General features: G+C 35.2%; 1 protein-coding gene across 7 annotated transcripts in view; it reads right to left on the minus strand.

Annotated features, from left to right (window-relative positions):
- Positions 1-2,937: 2,937 nt before the first annotated feature.
- LOC110102450 (homocysteine S-methyltransferase 2) overlaps positions 2,938-19,934 on the minus strand; it is a 41,303-nt gene continuing 24,306 nt past the window's right edge. For 2 of the 7 annotated variants that reach the window (XM_020830792.2, XM_020830788.2), the window contains one exon: positions 3,788-4,263. The gene's annotated coding sequence lies outside the window, so the exon portion shown is untranslated. Of the gene's footprint in view, positions 3,261-3,787; positions 4,264-19,934 lie in introns of those variants that run through there. The other 5 variants (XR_002303826.2, XR_002303831.2, XR_002303827.2 and 2 more) reach the window with 5 other exon arrangements.

Genomic DNA, 19,934 nt, shown 5'->3' on the forward strand with positions numbered 1-19,934 from the left:
AAATATTGACACCCCTATGTGACATGCATCACCATCAAATCAATACTATAATAATAAAAAAAAGGAAGAAGAAGGAAAAAAAAAAACACTGAATTGAATTATCAATGGCATCTGACTACTAGTGAATGGATCAACACCATTAGTGCACTTAATCCTAATTAATTATGTTCTAATTCTCTCAGTTTGTTTATCGCAGTGTATCATAAGCTCTGCATTCAAGGGCTAAGATGGAAGGCTTTGGAGTCATTTGATGTAGTTTTTTTTCTTCATATTTTGTTTTAAGAAAATCATAATATTTTTACTTTATTATATACTTTTTGCTTTTAAAAATTTGTGATAAGAAATAATTTTTATAATCATATTTCCATTATTAAAAATTATAAATTACACAATAAATAAAAAAAACATCTTAGAATAATTTATAGTTACATTTTACAAAATAATTCATGTAATATGTGAATTTATTGAAAAATGCATTACTTCATCGTGAATTTACTCTCAATTTTTTTTTTTTAACTAATTTAGGTCTTTAGAAAAATTTACTGTACAAAAATAGTAGTGAAGAGCTGAGAGACAGCTAGTGATATTACCAGAGGTCAATTCTTTGGAGATTTGAGCTCTTCTGCACCACTCATTAATAAATTTACTTTATTTTCTCTTATGAGGACCACTTCAAATATTACCTTTTTACATTTCAGTCAGTTCTAACCAAATCCAATACAGCCATATTTGATGCTTCTCATGATCCCATCACTAAAATCCAATCATTTGGTTCTTACCAACAGTTATTGATTTCTCAGTGGAAATTAAATGCTCAAACTAATATCATTTCAATGGATCATAGAGAACATTAATGAGATTTTAGATGATTTATAATTAACCATTGCTATCTTATCTTTTTTTTAATTGAAATGTATACATAATTGCTAATTCATATGTTGATTTATATATATAATTTAAATTTGGTAGTCTTGTCTGTAGGATTAGGTTATAAGACCTATGAATGAAGCGCCCTATAATCCAGTGATTGGAGGTCTTATTCTTAGGCATCTTGACCAATAGAGTTGTAAGCCCTAGCGTCACACGCAACACCTATTAAATAACCTAATTCAAAACATGAACAAACGCAAACCACCTTACATGTAGGATTAGGTTAAAAGACCAATGATTCATCATTCTCAATCCAATATTGTAAATCTCACTTATAAGCTTCTCAAATACGGGGCTAATATTATGTATGCCTATAGTAACCTATAGGGGTTTAGTTGAGTCAAGTTGGCTCGAGCTTGACTAGATAAAAGACTCATAAGTTTAATTCAATAAACTAACAAGTCAAATTTGAGCTAACTTTAACTCAACTCATTACTGCTGAGCTAGCCCGTTAATATAAAATATACTTTAAATATATTAGAATTCAACAATATAAGTACAAATATATTAACAAATTTTAAAAATATATATTACATTTAAATATCAGGTGGTTATTCATTATTTGTTATATAATTTTTTTTAAAGTCATTTTATTACAATTAATGCTTCAATCAAATCACTTTCTATCTTTCATAGTAAAAGAGCCAGCCTTTGAGCTAATTCAAACTCCTATAATGGAGCTCGAGCTCGAACTCGATTAATTAATCAAGCTGAAGCTCAAACCAAGGTTGATTAAACCTCAACTCAACTCGTTTACACCTCTTACTACATATACATTTAGGTTATAATTTCCATAGGCCTCTCTACTATTAAGATGTAATTCCTATCCTCAATCATAATCAAAATTATAATTAATTCCATCCTCATTTATTGGGCAAGGTTGTAAGTCCCATATATGAGCATTTTTTTATATAGATATTATAATGCTTAGCTATGCCACAAAGTTTATCCAATTTATCCAGCTACATTTTTGCATATTTTATGAATGAAGAAAACATGAACTCTACCATCCTTAGAATCAGTTATAACCTTATTAGGTTGGGTCATAATCACAAAAGTTTTGCTTATATTTTTGGATTGTATCACAACCCCATAAATTTCACTTTTTTAGTTGTGCTATTTCAAAAGTAATAAGGCCTAGATTTCATAATAGTGAAGTTCATCTACATAGATGAATCATACCTTTATAAAATTGAGCATCATTTTTCCTTATGCTTAAGGCCATGTTTTGATGTTAGTATAACTCATTGATATAGTAATCAATCATCTACCATAGGTATGGTAATCTTTGCACCTCGAGTTCGTCATCCATCATCATTCATTTCTCAACACATAAACCTAACAACCAACCATCAATCAACAATACAATAATATCATTAATAAAGAGTCTTATTGCCATAAAAACAAACCATAATTTCTCAAAATTAAAATAAAAAGCAGCTAATCTCATAATGTATAAAAATAAATAACAGTGCATTGATTCATATATGGATGAGCATAATAAATAAATAAATATATCAAAATGAAATAAAATGCAGCTCACATATCATATCATGGGCATAAATGAAAAAACTCATCTGATCACATAAGAGGTCAGACATTTCTCTCACATATCCCAATATATAAATCCCATTTCATCATCTAATCTCGAAATATGGAGAGAAGCAGTCAAAGATCTCTTACCGTACTTTCAACAAACATCGCTTTTCCTTTTTCCAGCTTTAAAAAGAACCAACCTCTGTATCAGTTGTTTGTAGTCTTTTTTTTCTCTCTCTCTCTCTCTCCGTTCTCCCATATAAAGATTTTCTTCACAATCTCACCATCTCAGCATGGATTTCTCTCTTTATCATGTTCATGGCTGCAAGCTCTTGCATGAATACATCATTCTTCAAAAATAGGGTGTGAAAGTGGCTATAAAAGAGATCAAGCAATGTGACTTATTGGTTGATGGACGAAAAATCCTTCACATTGCTCGTACTAACCCGCCCCCAAAAAAAATTGGCTATAAAAATAGATTTAAAACTCAAACAATATTTTTATTTTAGGAATGGGGGTATTTACCCGCTGTCACCCTCATAGGAGGCGCTTGACGGCGTAACTAATCCCTCGGCAAGCTTACCAGTAACCAGCTCCACAGGTGTAGGACTCACAATTATTTTCTCCTCATTTAAGGGGTCGCGTCAAATGAGAGGGGAATCGAACATGGATTAGAGGGTTCCTAAACATGCTCGCCCACCAACCCAATTAAGCTCGGTGGGTCGAACAAACATTTTATCAAATAAATTCGACTAATGAGCTACATTAAGAACATATCATCCTTAAATAAACTTCTGCAATTCAAAATAATAACAACAATGTTAAGTCTTTATCCCACTAATTGAGATCGGCTATATGAATATATCTTTTCATATAAAATTATTTAGAAATGTGACATCAAGCAAAAAAAAATGCTGAATGGTGAATGCAAAAGCTAACATCAACTGGCTATAAGATAAAAAATAGGTAGGATAAAATGTAAGTAAAAATTTCTAAACATATTTGAGACAAAAAAATAAACAAAATAAAATGAAACGAGCTCAGTGGCTCAGTACAGTATAAGACTCATTAGAAAAGAAAAAAAAAAGAAAACTCTTCCAACCAAGTACCATCCCAACTGCAAATGAACAGGTAGTAGCCGAGTAAATAAAAAAAGATGCAGGATTGCACAACAATTAATATTTTGTTGTAAAATTTAGGACAAAAAAAAAGAGTAAATACATCAAATGTTTTGGCGTTTTCTTAAAAAATACCAAACCATTTGGGGAATTATATATATATATATATATATATATATATAATATTTCTAGTGGTGAGAGTTTAGGGGTTTAAGCCATCTGAACAAAGTTTATATATTTGTAACAGATATTATACCATACTTTAATTTAAGAAAAAAAAAATCTTCAAAATCATGAGGAACATATTTACAGAATAGCACACTCTACTTGAAAAATTGCAAATTTATCTCATAAATCACAAAACATCCCAATATTATAAAAAGAATGAAACAAATCAGTATTGAAGTTGGCCTAACCATACAAATGTAAGAATGGCAATTGCAATAGCCATGCTTATCGGCATAGAAATGAATGAACGAAAAGATCAGAAGTCACAGGAAATACCTTTCTCCAGCTAGAAAAAGAGTTTATTAAATTTATTTGATTTGAGTGATCCACATTGTTGATTAAGATATTAGCATTCAATACTAAATTGACTAAAGGAGGGCTGATAAGAGGCATACCCATTGAAGAAATGTCCCCTTCGTATTTAATTGCAAGAAGTTGACATCCGAAGTAACTGCAAAAATAAATAAAAAAGAATGTTTATAGGCAATAAATGCACTGGGCTGCACATCAATGTGTACAAATGTGTCTTGTACATTACACCAATCTTCTTTAACCTGAATAAATATCTTGCTAAAAAGATTCAAATGAAATTTCTCATGAAATGAGAAAAAAATCTAAAACTTTATGCAGAATATCCTCATTTTGATCATGAAGAATTTCAAAATCATTAAATTTAATTTGAGATGAGCAAAATTCAAAAAGCTTGACCAAACATAAAACTAAAAGAAGGAATTTACAGTTCAATGGCTCAATTGAAGTTGAACCAAATAATACAATAAATATTAAAATTATTTCATTATAATATAAATTACATGAAAATTAAATTATTAAAATTGAATACATAACTACATCAATGAAGGTTTAACATAAAGATTGTTAAAAATATGACTCAACTATTAGTATGAATATTAGTATATGCATATTATAAATATAGATATATGAGCATTAAATAGATTTAAAATTAAAAAAATTTATAATATAAATTTATAAATATAAATATAAAGTTTAATAAGATGATAATTAATATAATATAAAAATTTATAATTTTACAAAATTATGTTATTAACTTCTGTAAATACCCATTTTGGCATCCGAAATTCGCAGCCCACCTCAATTCACAATCGCTCTTTGATCCCATATCATAGGATAGCTTTAAGTAGTTTTAATTATATAATGCAAAATAAAGGAGGGTAGCAACAAGCCAAGTTGTGTGAGGAGGTAACGAAATATTCTTTTTGAATTTACTATGATATGATTTTCAGCTAATATTCATAAAAATCCAGACAGAAATGCCAGAAACAGATAGCAATCAACCCTGCAATAAGTTTCAGAATTGTGTGCCCTACAAGGCTTCTATTAATGGTGGTACCTTCATAAATCGAAGTCTTCCATGAAAACTCTTAATACCTTTTGGTTTCTATGCAATCTCCTGAATTCTTGGATTTGACTGGGAGTGGAGCCAGAAAGCAATAGAATAAATTCCCCTCAGAATACTTGCACAGGAATTCAGGAATCTTGTTTTCTTGGGATTTAAGGATCCTTAAATGGTTCTACTAATGCCTATTATAAATGGTTCTACTAATGCCTATTATAACGAGTAAAACTACAAACAATTACAATGAAAATAAAGCTTCAATAATTTAAAAAAAAAAAAAAACTACACAAAAATCCTTATAAATGGTTCTACTTATGTTGCATAAATTCCAATGCAGCCAAGCGACAAGTTACATAAAGTTGAACATAATTTATGAAATAAACTATTCCCAAAAAAAAAATTATGAAATAAACGTGCGATAAAATTAGGAATTTAGTAGAGCAAGAAAAAATAATATTTGAAGGAAAAGCTCAAAAAGAAATTGACTTTTGTACAATGAATGGTAGATAAAAGATGCATTAATAAGTTTGGTAGCTGAAATTAATGTGGCAGAATATGATGGAAAATGATTAAACCAAACATAAAATAGGTAGAAATTTAAAGTATATAGATATAACTTTAGCAAAAACTGGAGTTAACACGTGAAACAACATATATAGAATTCAATGAAGGATTTATAAGTTTAACTAAAAACAAATGACATAAAAGTTGTTGTAAATCGCCCTGTCAACAAGTCATACTCGTTTTTTCAAACCACCACATGTAACTTTATGAGGTTCACCCCTACTGCAAAAAAATCTCATGTCACACTTGATTTATTCGTGTAAATAAGAGTTCCATCTTTCAGAAATGCACAAACAAAAACAAAAAATTCTTTAAGGTGGTAAAATTTTTATTACGAGGAAAAATCAAAGAATAAATTAGGTGAAATTCTGCAAACTGTTAGTTTATGAACTTCTCTTTTTCCATTTCAGAATTGAAATATCGTTGATCACTAGCAGAAGCAGTGGAGAATTATTCACCTGAATATGTTGGCGGTTAAGTATTTTCCTTGCTTACTAAGTTATTCAGTCACGATGAGAAGATATGAACCACCACCCATCCCTATCCAACGCGTTACTGTTAGGGGGTTATCATCCAATCAGATGTACATCTCTTTCGTAATAAAGTATCCAACTTTTGAACTTGCAGCCCCCTCCATTAGATCAAAGATTAGGAGGAACGGTAGACCCAAAACTCCCAAAAAAAAAACTATATATTGGGGAAGAAAATAGAAAAGATAAAAAAATGGCTAAAACTAAATAGAAAATAATAAAAAATTAAAATTCACACATGGACAAGGAGATTTTTTTATCTAATTCAAGTCTCACATCGGATCTACTATTGAAATCCTAATAGATCAAGAAGGATATTCAGATTCATAGTAAGAATTTTACACATAAAATAGAAGTTAAATGCTTCAGAATTCTCTTATTTATAGATTACAATCTATGTTGCACCGATACACCTATTTATGAAGACGTGCTGTATCCGATACACGGATACGCCTCCGATACTCGACCGATACATGTCGGATACGCCAAAGACGTATCCAATTAAAATACTATTTAATTTCAAAAGGACACGCATATCCGATACACGTGTTCGTTGAAAAACAAAAAGAAATCCGAAAAAAAAAAGATGCGTCGTATTTACTTCCGCAGCTGCGAGCAAAGTTCTCTCATTTCCGAGATGGATTTGAGTCTCTTGATGATACGAGAATATTAGAAATTACTACTCTTTCACTTGATGAGCCTGAATTAAAAGCTATGATATTTAATGAAGATGATATAGAAGTTCAAAGACAAACCACTGAAGAAGCTAATCATATCATTCCTTCTATTGAATAGTTGAAACTTTATGTGCTAGATAATTTATGTTTATGCTTTTGTTGTTGTACTAGACATTTAATGCTTACTTATATTTTGATATTATAAGCTACAAGGCTACAAATGATGTTGTTGTCATTTTTTTTTTTGTAATTTCAAATATTATGCTTTGATTGCTTTCTAAATTTTTATGTATGATTTATAAATTATGATGTCGTGTCCACGCCGTACCCGTATCCTGAATTTTAAGAATTGACGTGTCCCGTATCCGTATCGTGTCGTATCCGTGTCACCGTATCCGTATCGGTGCAACATAGATTACAATAATCATAAACTACTAATAATAGCTATAAATTGCTAATAAACTACTAACTAAATGTTAAAATAAAATAAATAACAAATTGAATGACAAGCTAGAATAATCTTGACATTTTTTTAATCAAGAATAAAATACAATTCCAGTGATTATTTCCCTAACATAAAGCCCAATAAGCTACCTATAATATGTCAAAAATAAATATCATGCACCATATTCTCCTAAGTTGCAAAACAATCTGCTCTAGAGAGTGGCAGTAGTAATACCCCCAAATAAAAATGATGGTTCATTAGCTATGGCTCATTAAAAGGTGAATGACATTTTCGACACATGAAAATACAGCGTGGTCTAACAAGTAACATCTCATGCTCATCTTAAAGTAGCAATAGAAGGATCAACACTGCAGTTTCATCATAATGCATAATCATACTTCACTCGAATTTCATGTTCTTAAAGAACATCAGATAGCCTCGAGTAATGGGGCCAAATTTTTGAAAATAGCATTTTACCAATTAAAATTAGCTATAGGAGTTGAGTCAAAGGCTAATTAAAAAGGAGCAGAACCGTAATTCAATTTCACGGGCAGGGGCGGAACCCCTTTGAGCCCGGTGGGTCTATTGCCCCCCCTAAATTTTTTTTTTCTTCCATTATACTATTATTTAGGTAATTTGTCCCCATTCAATTCATTTTTTAGTCTTTATTACAAGGGGAGCGCTGCCCCCTTGGACCCCCAACATATATGCTAACAGTCACTTATACATTTGCCTCCCTTGAAATTATGGCTGGTTCAGCCCCTGTTCACAGGCTTGAAGAAACAGAAAACTCAATCCACAATTATTGAAACCGTGAAAAGTTTACACGGTTTATTTAGAAACTAGATAATTATTTTCCGGTTTCTACCGGAATTCTATCTCCCGGTTAATTTAGAAAATCGTAAAACCATTATTTCCTTCTCATATTCTATACAATATATATTATTTTTCCAGATTATTATAGAAACTGTGAAATTAAATGTAAATATAAAATATTTAATTTCAAATCTAGAAAAAAAATTATAAGTTTTCTTTAGTGCTCTAATGTAACAGCCAGACAACCAGTACAGTAAGGCCAATCACTATTTAATTTAAGTAAAATTGTATCCTAAAAATATTAACATAATAACAATTTAAGAGTCGAAACCGACTGGCTCTCCTGCTTGACTCTCCCTCCCAACTTCTCTCGAACATAGGAATAGGCATCACACGCCCCTCTCCCTCTCATTTGTATGAATCCACACGAAGTAACCCCGGTCGAGCCCAGCTCTAACCCGAGGCCTGTGCCCATGCATGCTTCAGCGTCTCCAATCCCAATCATGCCTTCGTCTGTTCAGCCGGGTCCAGTTCCGTGATTTCATCTACGCATGCGATCTCCCTTATCCGGTCCATCCCACCTCCGACCCAATCCTATGCCTGTCTTGCACATGCGTCGAGCCATTACAGCCCACGTGCGACCCGACCCGATCAGCATGATGCCATGATTAACCCTGCGTCCAGACCTACCACTCAGCCCCAATCTTCTTGCACCAGATCAACCCCAGCTAGTGCACAAGTTCATTTTGCCTCTGATCCCAAGCCCTGCACGTCCTTCTATTGTTCTTCGCGAGTATGGGAATTCAACAGAGGCAACTTTGTGTGTGCGTATAATAGGTACCTGTTGACTTGAAGACCTACGCCGTCGTATTTTGAAATTTGAAGGCCTACGCCGTTGTATCTTTGATTCGGGCAAGAATGTTTAATTTGAAGCACCCACACTGTTGTATCTTTGATATGAGTGGGAATATTTTAATTTGAAGATCTCGCGTCGTTGTATCTTTGATCTGGGCAAGACGAAATATGGTAAGTGTCATCTCAACCACCTTTTGTGGGGAGGGGATGCTAGGAGACCGTCAAATTTTCAAGAAAATGTTAAATAAATAAAGCATGTATTGCTAACTTGAAGACTTGCGTCATTGTATCTTTGATCCAGACAAGAATGTTTGATTTGAAGACCTTGTGCCATTGTATCTGTAACGTCCAAAGATCAAATTTGAAAAAATCGTCTATCGTGCAATATTTTAAAGTAAAGTATGTAATTGTTAGTTGCTTTCATTGGATATATATTTATTATTTTGAAGATTTATAGAAGCTATGGTTGATTAATTAAGAATATAAAATAGACAATTCTTTCAAATTTGACTCTGGGTCATTACAATTATCAATTTTTAGTCATTATAAATCAAATTTGAAAATTGTCTTCGCCATAAGATTGATATTATCGTGTTTAAATTATACTAAAGTTTTCATCTTTTTTTGGGCATTGGTGAAAATACTTAAGAAATTGACACCTGTCGATACAAATAAATAGTTTTAAATGAGCTATTTTATGAATATTTCTATAATTTTTGAAGCTATAGATTTGAAGATATAAAATGATTTATATGATTTTATATATTTAAAACTAACTGATTTATATATAAATATAATTAATTAATAATATTATAATAATATAAATATCTTAGATCACTCTATAAAATTCATTAAATATGATTTTTAATCCATTTTTCCCTATTCATTTCGGCAACAAATAAATGAAAATGAGATTTATAGGGAAAAAAGAAAGAGAGAAAATTAGGTTTTAGTGATCATAGAACGATTTTTGTCCATTGAGCCTTTTAGGAAATTTGCTAGTCTCGTCGTAAGGAATCTTTATGCCATTTTTTATTTCAATAATTATATATTTTTGATATTTTTCTGATTAAATTTGTATTTTCGTTGCCAAAAAATAAAGATAATTTTATATTTGTAAAATTTTCATCGCATAACTTTTGGTATGTGATAGATCTCGTCAATATGAATATTTTGATTGAAACATATTAAATTATCATAAGTTAAATTGTAAGTTATTGTTTTTTAAAATAAATGTATAATAGACAAATTTAATAAATTTTCTTGTTTTTATATATTTATGCATTTCATACATGATATTAACTTACATTATATAGAAAAAAGATAGCATTTGCATATAAGCAAGGAAGATTGACTGTTAACACTATAATGAATACAGGTTTACTCTTAAATATAATACCCTGCACAAAAAGATGGGCCGATGGACTTTCTTTTAAATAAAAGGTTGATGGTGTAATCTTACTTCTAGTTTGTAACTGATTAACTGAATTAAGCCGACGGGTAGAGAGTGACAACTCTTAAATGATTATTGAAAGTTACCTGTGAAATTTGATAGATTGAAAGCTATAACATAATACAGATGTATGGAAGAAAACATCACATTAAAACTGAATGTCATGCCTTCCTTTTCCTAAGTATACTCATGATGATATTTACCTGATAGCACATTAAACTGATTGACAGATTGATAGTTGATACCGGCATTAACATTGATACAACATAGCATAGCATACTAGCACGATTCATTGGGTGATAATATTCTTTACCGTATGTCTAATAGTTTGATAGATCTCTTTTGATTTTACTGATCATATTGATTTTATCATTAAATTTTTAGATTTTATTACTCATATTAAGTAATGATTGATATTGACTAAAACTGAACATACATATTGATTATTTTGTCTTGCATTGAAAACAGTGATAGAGTTTTGATTTCCTGATATGCTTTTTAGCTCATTATAATAAAGAAAAGGGGTCCACACCAACATCAATAAGAAGAATAGTCTTATAGTACTCCAAGACAATCCCTAATGTGAGGAAAGACCTAATGCCAAATCTCCCTAATAATCATTGCAAGAGAATAGGACCCTTTAACAAAATCTTAGTATTATTCTCACCCCAAACAACAAATGATGCTTATAAAGCAAAATCCAACAAGGTTATTATAAAGAATAATGGGGAAGTGAGTGGAACTAGCCTGCTACATAATGGATGGAAAAGCCTGGTGCACTTATGATGAAATCTCCTGGTGGTAACAAGGCTAAGAATATTAAGCTAAAGAAGGGGTATTTAAAGAATATGTTAAGTCAATCATCAAACTAAAAAGGACGGCATATCATTTTATAAGAGAATCCCCAAGTAAAAAGGATTTCTATCATCCTCATGTAGCATAGGAAAACTTATTAGACAAAGAGATCACTACAAAGTTCTTGATGCATCACCATACAAAATTTTACCAAGTCACGTTCAAAAAGTTGGATATAATGATTGATGGATTAACTTTAAGGGAATAATCAGAAGAGGTTATCCAATTGATATGGTCTCCTTGGCCGAGGGCAAGAATAGCTTGGAAGCAATGGTGATGTTATGGGAACAAACAAGACATATGAATAAGGACATTCCAAGCACCATACCCAATAATATCAAATGCTAAGAAATCCCTCTGAAAAGAGAAGCTCCTTAAGATAACTTCTGCATAGATCTCATGGATGCTCCTATCTCAAATTCATAAGAAAAATAAAGGTAGGATCTATTATTACTAATGATGTAGTCAGATGCTATTACAAGGAGAGACATGGCCATTTAAAAAACCTTTAAGTGGATAGTACAAGTCTTAAGAACCAACAAACAACTAAAAAAAAAAAAGAACCAACAAACAACTATAATGAATAACAAACAACCATATAGGAGGCCCAAAACAATTCTCCTATGATCAACCTGTTTGTAAGCATGACACGGGAGACCAAGTTGATGATAAAGAAAGAGAGAACCTCCAAATCAAACTCAAACCATGGCTATTTCATAACTTCAAGCACCTAGTCGGAAGCTAAACAAAAGAAATGGAGTTATTATGGACTTAATACCTTAACAGGTTCATTGGCAATAAAAATTGTATAGGCCCGGGAAGGGAGAACATAAACACCCCGATGATGGCCGTGTTGATAGAAAATCTCAACCGGAGGGGACTCTACCTTTTAAATGCTTCCAAATTCCTACAAAATGCACATATTTTTAAATGAAAACCATGTCACCCTGATGATGACCATGTTGAATATAAATCCCAATAAGAGGGGTCAATTCTCAAATCCTATTAAAATTTTAAAATCTAGTATCTATCAAATTCTAAACAATTAAATGAAAATTTAACCACCAAAACTTAAAACTAAAATCCATCTACACTTCGCAACAGTTTGGCGAGGACGATGAAATAAAGAATAACTTCAGCTCACAGAGTAATAAATTATAGGGTGCACTCTAAAAGATATAAAGCCATCTATTAGCTAAGGTTGACTTAAATTCATCATCTTAAGCAAACATCTACCCCAAGTCTATATGATATTCTTGGACGAAGTAACTCATGACTGCCGACATAGTTTCTTCTGTCAAGTTGAATCGACTACCTCCTCTGACTAAGTAGACCAGGAACCATCATAGCTCGGGACGACGGAACCATGAAATTTTGATTAGACCCATCTTCATTCCCCCATCACCCGTTTTAAGTAGATTAATAAATTTCAAATCTTAAACTCCAAAATTCAAACCCTAAAATTGCTACTATTATATATTAGGTAATTATGTGCCCGAAAAAAGATAAAGAAAAAAAAAAAGATAATTTTTGCGACCTATTTAATGATTAACCTTAATCGAAAGTTTTCTCTCGTTATCTGGAGGGATAATTAATTATAGAGGTTGACGCCTATGGGAAACAATAACTCACATCATAAAGTCCTCGCAAAATGAAGGTGAAATATCTGGGCAGTGTCTTATCTAAAAAATCAAATATGCCTTTTGAAATTTTACCCCATAACTTAAATCTGTTAAAACTCTCCATGTCAATAAAAAAAGGGTGCTAAGAGGCATGGGCATGAATTTTAAGAGCCCACATATACATGATACTATGAATAAAAGCATGATGATGATACCACATTTCGCACAAGATAGTGAAAGTACAAACACATTTGTTTGGCCATAGGTGTAGTTTTGAGCATTCCATTGATGAGAAGAAATCCTCGCAAAAGTCTATTTTCAAAAATTGGATAAATGCCCAATTTAGGGTATGTTTTAGAAGAATTTTCCGAGGACAAGAATGAAGCACAAGTCCTACTCAAGAATTTGCCTAAGTTGCATAGGTCCTTAAGAGATGGAGGACTACATGGATGAGATATATTCAATGGAGAGTGAAAGTCACTCTATAGTGGAATGCCCCACTCGATGCGCAATTCATCAAGTATTCTTCTTTCTCAACATCAGGGAAGTATGGTAGAGAATTCATAAAGAGGTGCAAGACTTGTCAGCTCCATGAAGCTTTGCTTCACTGGCCAAGTCAACCTCTAAGACCAATAAGCTTGCTATGGTTGTTCATGATATAGGAGAGTAGAACGTATTGGTTCATTTCCCATGGCGTCTCAATGATGTTATCTCATCCTCATATATACGTATTTTTTGACCGAGTTGGTCAAGGTCATAGCTTATCACGTCTTAAATATATATACTTGTGTATATATTTGTGTGTTTAGTTTAATTGATTGATTGATTATTTATTTGTTTCTATATGTTCTATTGTTATGATTTTAAGCTGAAATTTTTTTAGAGAAGTTTAATAATATTGATGGCACCCAATTAAATCCCCCCCCGTTGGTATGCTTTCAAGCTCATAATACTTTTCAACCAGAAATATTATTAGCATTATTTTATAATCATAGATGTGACACTATGAACAAAAGCATGCCACTGATGACAATTTTTGCAGCACCTCAGTTTGGTCACAGATGTATATATCTCATTAAAAAAAGAGAACTAGATTGAGTATCACATATTATCTTAAAACATACAAGTCCAATAATTCATCAATAATGACCTATTAACTGTAGCAAAGAACTCTCTGGTGATTGGAACCTGACTTTTATAGTCTCCTTCAGCTTTGAGTTCAATAATAATGGGTGAGATAGAGTAGAACTCACTAGGGGAGGCAAAATTGTGGGGACTGGGATTGATTATGAGATAAGTAACTTTGACAGGGTTGTTCTCGTAAATCAAGGCCATCTGAATCCTAAAGATGAGTGTTGGGATGATGGGAACACTAGGATCATGTCCCAGTCACCACTGAGTTTGTCGCACAACTAAGAAAATAAATAAATATATATACACACACACACGGGTATAGACGTTGTGCATAACTTAAGAACACAAACTCTTGAGCTAAAATTAAGAAGATGGAAGACAAAGTGGAGATGTTTACAAAGAGGAAATGATGTATAACGGGAGCGGCTTTGCTAGGGAGAGGTGGAGATCCTCCACCCGATGCCTTCAAAGTTTCCGGGTCCACCATTCATGGGTGCTTGGCAACAAATCTCCTTAGTACTTGGTAGGCCTCTTGAGTGGTGGCAAAGAGAAAGAAGTTTCTCTTGCACTTGAAGAGGAAACAAACTCCCAACTTCGTTCTCTCAAAATCTGAAAACAATTTCAGACTTTTAACAAAAATCTGAAAGGAATTCCCAGATTTTAGTGGACAAGGATCTAGAGACAGTTGAGGGAGAAGTTTATCCTTAATGGAGAAGAGAAAGACTGAGAAGAAATTCCAATCCACGGGTCTTGACTAGAGAAGTTTGCTGGAGCAATTAGGAGAAGAGGGGGACGGCGGGACAACAGGGAGATTTAATGGATTCAATTCCCCAAAATTAGTGAATTGATTTGGGGAATCATAATAGGAATTAAAGCTGAGGAAGATGTACTGGGCTGCAGATTTGCCTTCTAAATCAGCAGTTCTAAGGGCCTTCAGATGTTGAGGATGCAAGCCAATAGCAGAGAATTTCCGCTGTAGCTTTGGGGAGCAAGGGAGTTTATGATTTGTGGGCTGTTGGAGACATTAGTAGAGGAAAACCAACAAAGGAAACCTGGGGAAATTCGGCCAGCAGGGAATACGGGAAGGAAATTCGGATTCTCAAGATTAAGGGCTGAGTTTAGGGAGTAATTAAGAGGGGATTCCAGAATTTCAGCCAGGTTAAGGTGACGATTTTTAATTCTTTCCAAATGAGAGTAGTGGCTTTAGGAAATAAATCAAGAGGATTAATTAAGGGGGAGGGGCCGGTGGTTTAGAGTTGAAGGAGAGGATTTGGGAATTGATTTTGGGTGTATTTAATAGGCTAGGGGGATTTAGAAAAGTAATTAACTAAATCCTATTTGAATTTCAGATTCAAATTGATTTAATTAAAGAACTTTCCTAAAATAGTTTTGATATTTTAGGAAAGTTTTGAATTTCAAATTGAACAAATTTGAATTCAAAATTCTGTCCCAAAATACTTTCATCAAAATTAGGCAAGGTTTAATGTGGATGAACAGGTAGACGGTGGGCGGCAGCTAGAAGATTGGGCCGGCGGTGTGGAGGGGTCGGGTGGGATGTTGGCCGTGGCTGTTGGAAAAAGAAGGGGTTTCAGGTGGAATTTTTATTGCCTCCTCCCACCTGACGCATCTCTACGTTCGGTATGCCGTGATAACGCGACACCTGGCAGCCAACTTTACCCATTTTGACCCGACGCTAGCCCATATGCTTTACCACGTTTTTTAAAATTCTTCGGGTTGGCCCGTCATAATGTATATGAAATGGGCGGGAAAAGTAAAAAAGTACGCGGCTTTTACCTCTGGTATTAAAACCTTCTCTGTATTAAACCTAAGATGTTCTACAGTCTTTATGGTTCCCATAATTTTCATAAACCTAACGTAAAGAAATCGTTAAGTATTTTAGGAGATGGAAGGATCGAATGAAGGTTCCGATTTCGAAGACTTCGTATTCTGCGAGGAAACTCAAACTTTAAGCTATGATGAAGCTTTTTCTGATTTGATATTAGTAAGTTTTTATGTATACTGTTTGTTTTTTGCCGTCAATGAAGTCCATGGACACTTCCTCCCAAACTCGGTTTGGAAGCTCCAAGGGTTGGAGTAGCCCTCCTGGTGCCATTGCCATATATTTATTTCTTTGGCACACCTCGCACCTTGCCACCAGCTCTTCCACATCTTTATGCATGCCCTTCCAATAGAGCTCCGTTGCTAGTCTCCTATATGTCTTCTGAACTCCTGAATGGCCTCCAACTGCACTGCCATGGAACTCCTGCAACAGGTGGGGAATATGTACGGAAGTTCGTGGCATCACAAACCTCCCTTGATACAATAATCTCTCCCCCTCAATGCAGTAGCCCGGATGGCTACTCTTGTCTTTTTGCAGGTCCTCCCTGATCTTCCCCAATTCTTCATCTAGCATGCTTTCTTCCTTGATGGCCCCCCAATCAACCATCAATGGCACTGACAGAGCTAGTTCCTGGAGTTCCCCCACACATCTGGATAGAGCGCCGGCTGCCTTGTTCTCCAAACCAGGCCTATACTGGATCTCAAAGTCATAGCCTAGGAGTTTGGATAACCACCTCTGATGCTCTTCAGTCATCATCCTTTGCTCCAGCAAATACTTCAAGCTCCTCTGATCAGTCCGCTTGATAAAGTGCCTTCCCAAGAGATATGACCGCCACTTTTGAATAGCCAATATAATGGCCATCATCTCTCTTTCATACACTGACTTCAATCTAGCCCTGGCTGAAAGCACTTGACTGAAGTATGCAACTGGCCTGTGATTCTGCATCAACACTGCACCTAGCCCATATCCCGATGTATCCGTCTCCACTACAAAGACCACACCAAAGTCTGGAAGAGCTAGAACAGGAACCGTTGTCATGGCTTCTTTTAACCTCTCGAACGCCTGAGTGGCTGCCTCTCCCCAGCAAAAATTGTCTTTCTTTATCTGCTCAGTTAGGGGCCATGCAATGGTACCGTATCCCTTCACAAACTTCCTGTAATATCCAGTCAATCCTAGGAAACCCCTCAACTCCCTGAGGTTCCTAGGCAGTGGCCACTTTTGCATTGCCTCAATTTTAGTTTGATCCACTGCCACTCCCTCTTGAGAAACCACATGTCCCAAGTACTCCACACTCGCCTGAGCAAAACTGCACTTCTTCAAGTTGGCTTTCAATTGATGCTCCTGAAGCACTTCCAATACCACCCTCAGATGTTCCAATTGCTCTTCCACAGTCCTGCTGTACACCAGGATGTCATCGAAAAAGACCAGGACAAACTTCCTGAGGTGCTGCTTGAATACCCGATTCATCAAGGATTGAAAGGTTGCAGAAGCATTAATCAATCCAAAGGGCATTACCAGAAATTCATAATGCTCTTCATGTGTCCTGAACGCTGTCTTTGGAACATCTGTCTCCCTCATTCTGATCTGGTGGTATCCGGATTTCAAATCCAGCTTCAAAAACATCACTGCACCATGTAGCTCATCCAGCAGCTCATCAATCGCCGGAATTGGGAACTTATCTGGTACAGTGCCTTTATTCAGAGCCCTGTAATCCACACAAAATCTCCAACTCCCATCCTTCTTCTTAACCAGGAGGACTGGACTAAAAAAAGGGCTTTTGCTAGGTCTGATAATCTCCGCCTCCAGCATTTCCCGGATCAGCTTTTCAATCTCATCTTTTTGAATCTGTGGGTAGCGGTAAGGACGGACACTGCTCGGAGTCTCACCTTCTTTCAAAGTAATGGCATGCTCCAACTCTCTCTGAGGATGTAAACCCTGGGGCGGTTGAAAGACCTCGCTGAACTGGTGTATGAGCGGCTGTACTGTAGCGGGAACATTTCTGACTGCTGTTCTTATCTCTGGTTTCAGCCCTTTCATGAAATTCCCTTCCAGGGCTGACTCCGAGATATGATCCAGCCTGCTAGCCAGATACTCAAACTTGTCCAGGTAGTCCGCCACGGTTCCCTCTTGAGTCAGAGCAAAGAATTGCTCATAGAAGTCTCCTCCATCATCGGCTCGAAAACGCTCCAATAAACAATCCTTGAACTCTCTCTAGCTGCGAATGGGCTCCCTCATGTCACGCCACTGATACCATACTAAGGCTTTTCCCTCCAAGCATATTCCCGTCGCTGTCAATTTCTCCTCCTCTGTCAGCCTATTGACAACAAAATATCGCTCCACCTTATAGATCCAACCATGGCCGTCTTCGCCCTCGAAGACGGGCATCTTCAGCTTCCTCACCCTTGGATCTCCTCCATTACCTCGGTACCCTCCATAACTCCCCATACCTCGAAGAGGAGGTGCTCCCAAGTGTCCCGGTCATCCCTACGGCGATGGTATTCGAATTCGTCGTCATATTCCCCTCTTCCCTTTCAAAATCAACACCTCGACGCAGAAATTCAGCACTTTGATGCTGAAAGTCCTCTCTTCTTCAGCCAAAATCTGCACTTTCGTCATATTCCCCTCTCCTCCCTTCAAATTCAGCACCTCGACGCTAAAATTCAGCACATCGACGCTGAAATTCCTCTCTTCTTCCACCAAAATCAGCACCTCTTCGGTCGTTTCCCATGCTCATCTCCTCTCTAGAAGGTGGCTCTAGAGGCGGCATGTCGTCATCTCCCTCAAGGATCTCTACTTCCATATTCCTCCTCCCCCTAAGCGGTTTCGGATTCCCTCCTACGCCATGGTCTCCGGTAGTCCCTCTTGCTTCCGACGTCGTCGGATTAGTCTTCATCTCAAATAATTTATTCATCATTTCTTCCATTGCCGTGAACTTTCCCTCCAAACTTTCATTGTTGATGGTGATTTGATTTTGAAAATAAAAAAATCTTGCCTCCAAATCGGTTTTCAATTGACCGACTTCGCCTTCCAAGACGTCTACCTTCTTTCCGGCCATCGTTCTTCCCAACGGATCACAAAAAAACACTTCCGTAAGCCCAAAAGTTCGCTGAAAAATCTGATTTCAGCCGCCAAAAATCCCCAAATCGATGCTCTGATACCAATTTGATAGGTAATGCTTGTATTCACAAGTAAACCTAACCCAAATTGAGTACTTAAGCAAGGAAAATCTGCTGTCCACAGCGAAAACTCAGCCCAACAGCAGAAAAAACTGAGTGAAACGCAAGGAAAAATCGTAGGGAAAAGAAGCAAATGCTTTAATTTCAAGAATAGATAAAAAGCACTTGCAAGATACAATTTTCCTTCAATTCGAGAGGAAGGAAAAACTCTCCACTATCTCCGGCAACACCAAGAGCCAAAGCAAACCCTAGATCTCAAAGAGAAAACTCAAATTCAAGATGATCCCCAATTCCCCCCAAACTCCTAATTAAACAAATAATCATAAAGAACAATAATGGATTTCCTAAAACAGCCCCCTCATTCAAAATTCTCCCTCCCAAATCAGATTTAATCCGGCGTGGGGGCCACAGGGAGTTCCGCCCCTTGCTTCTGTTTCCGCCCAGCCCGCCTGGCATAAAACCGGACCGGTCCAGTGGGGACCGGTCCGCTCGTAACAGTTATCTCATCCTCATATATACGTATTTTTTGACCGAGTTGGTCAAGGTCATAGCTTATCACTGTCTTAAATATATATACTTGTGTATATATTTGTGTGTTTAGTTTAATTGATTGATTGATTATTTATTTGTCACTATATGTTTTATTGTTATGATTTTAAGCTGAATTTTTTTTAGAGAAGTTTAATAATATTGATGACACCCAATTAAATCCCCCCCTTGGTATGCCTTCAAGCTCGTAATACTTTTCAACCAGAAATCTTATTAGCATTATTTTATAAT

Source organism: Dendrobium catenatum, unplaced genomic scaffold (assembly GCF_001605985.2).
Source record: "Dendrobium catenatum unplaced genomic scaffold, ASM160598v2 fragScaff_scaffold_716, whole genome shotgun sequence".
Classification (NCBI taxonomy): domain Eukaryota; kingdom Viridiplantae; phylum Streptophyta; class Magnoliopsida; order Asparagales; family Orchidaceae; genus Dendrobium; species Dendrobium catenatum.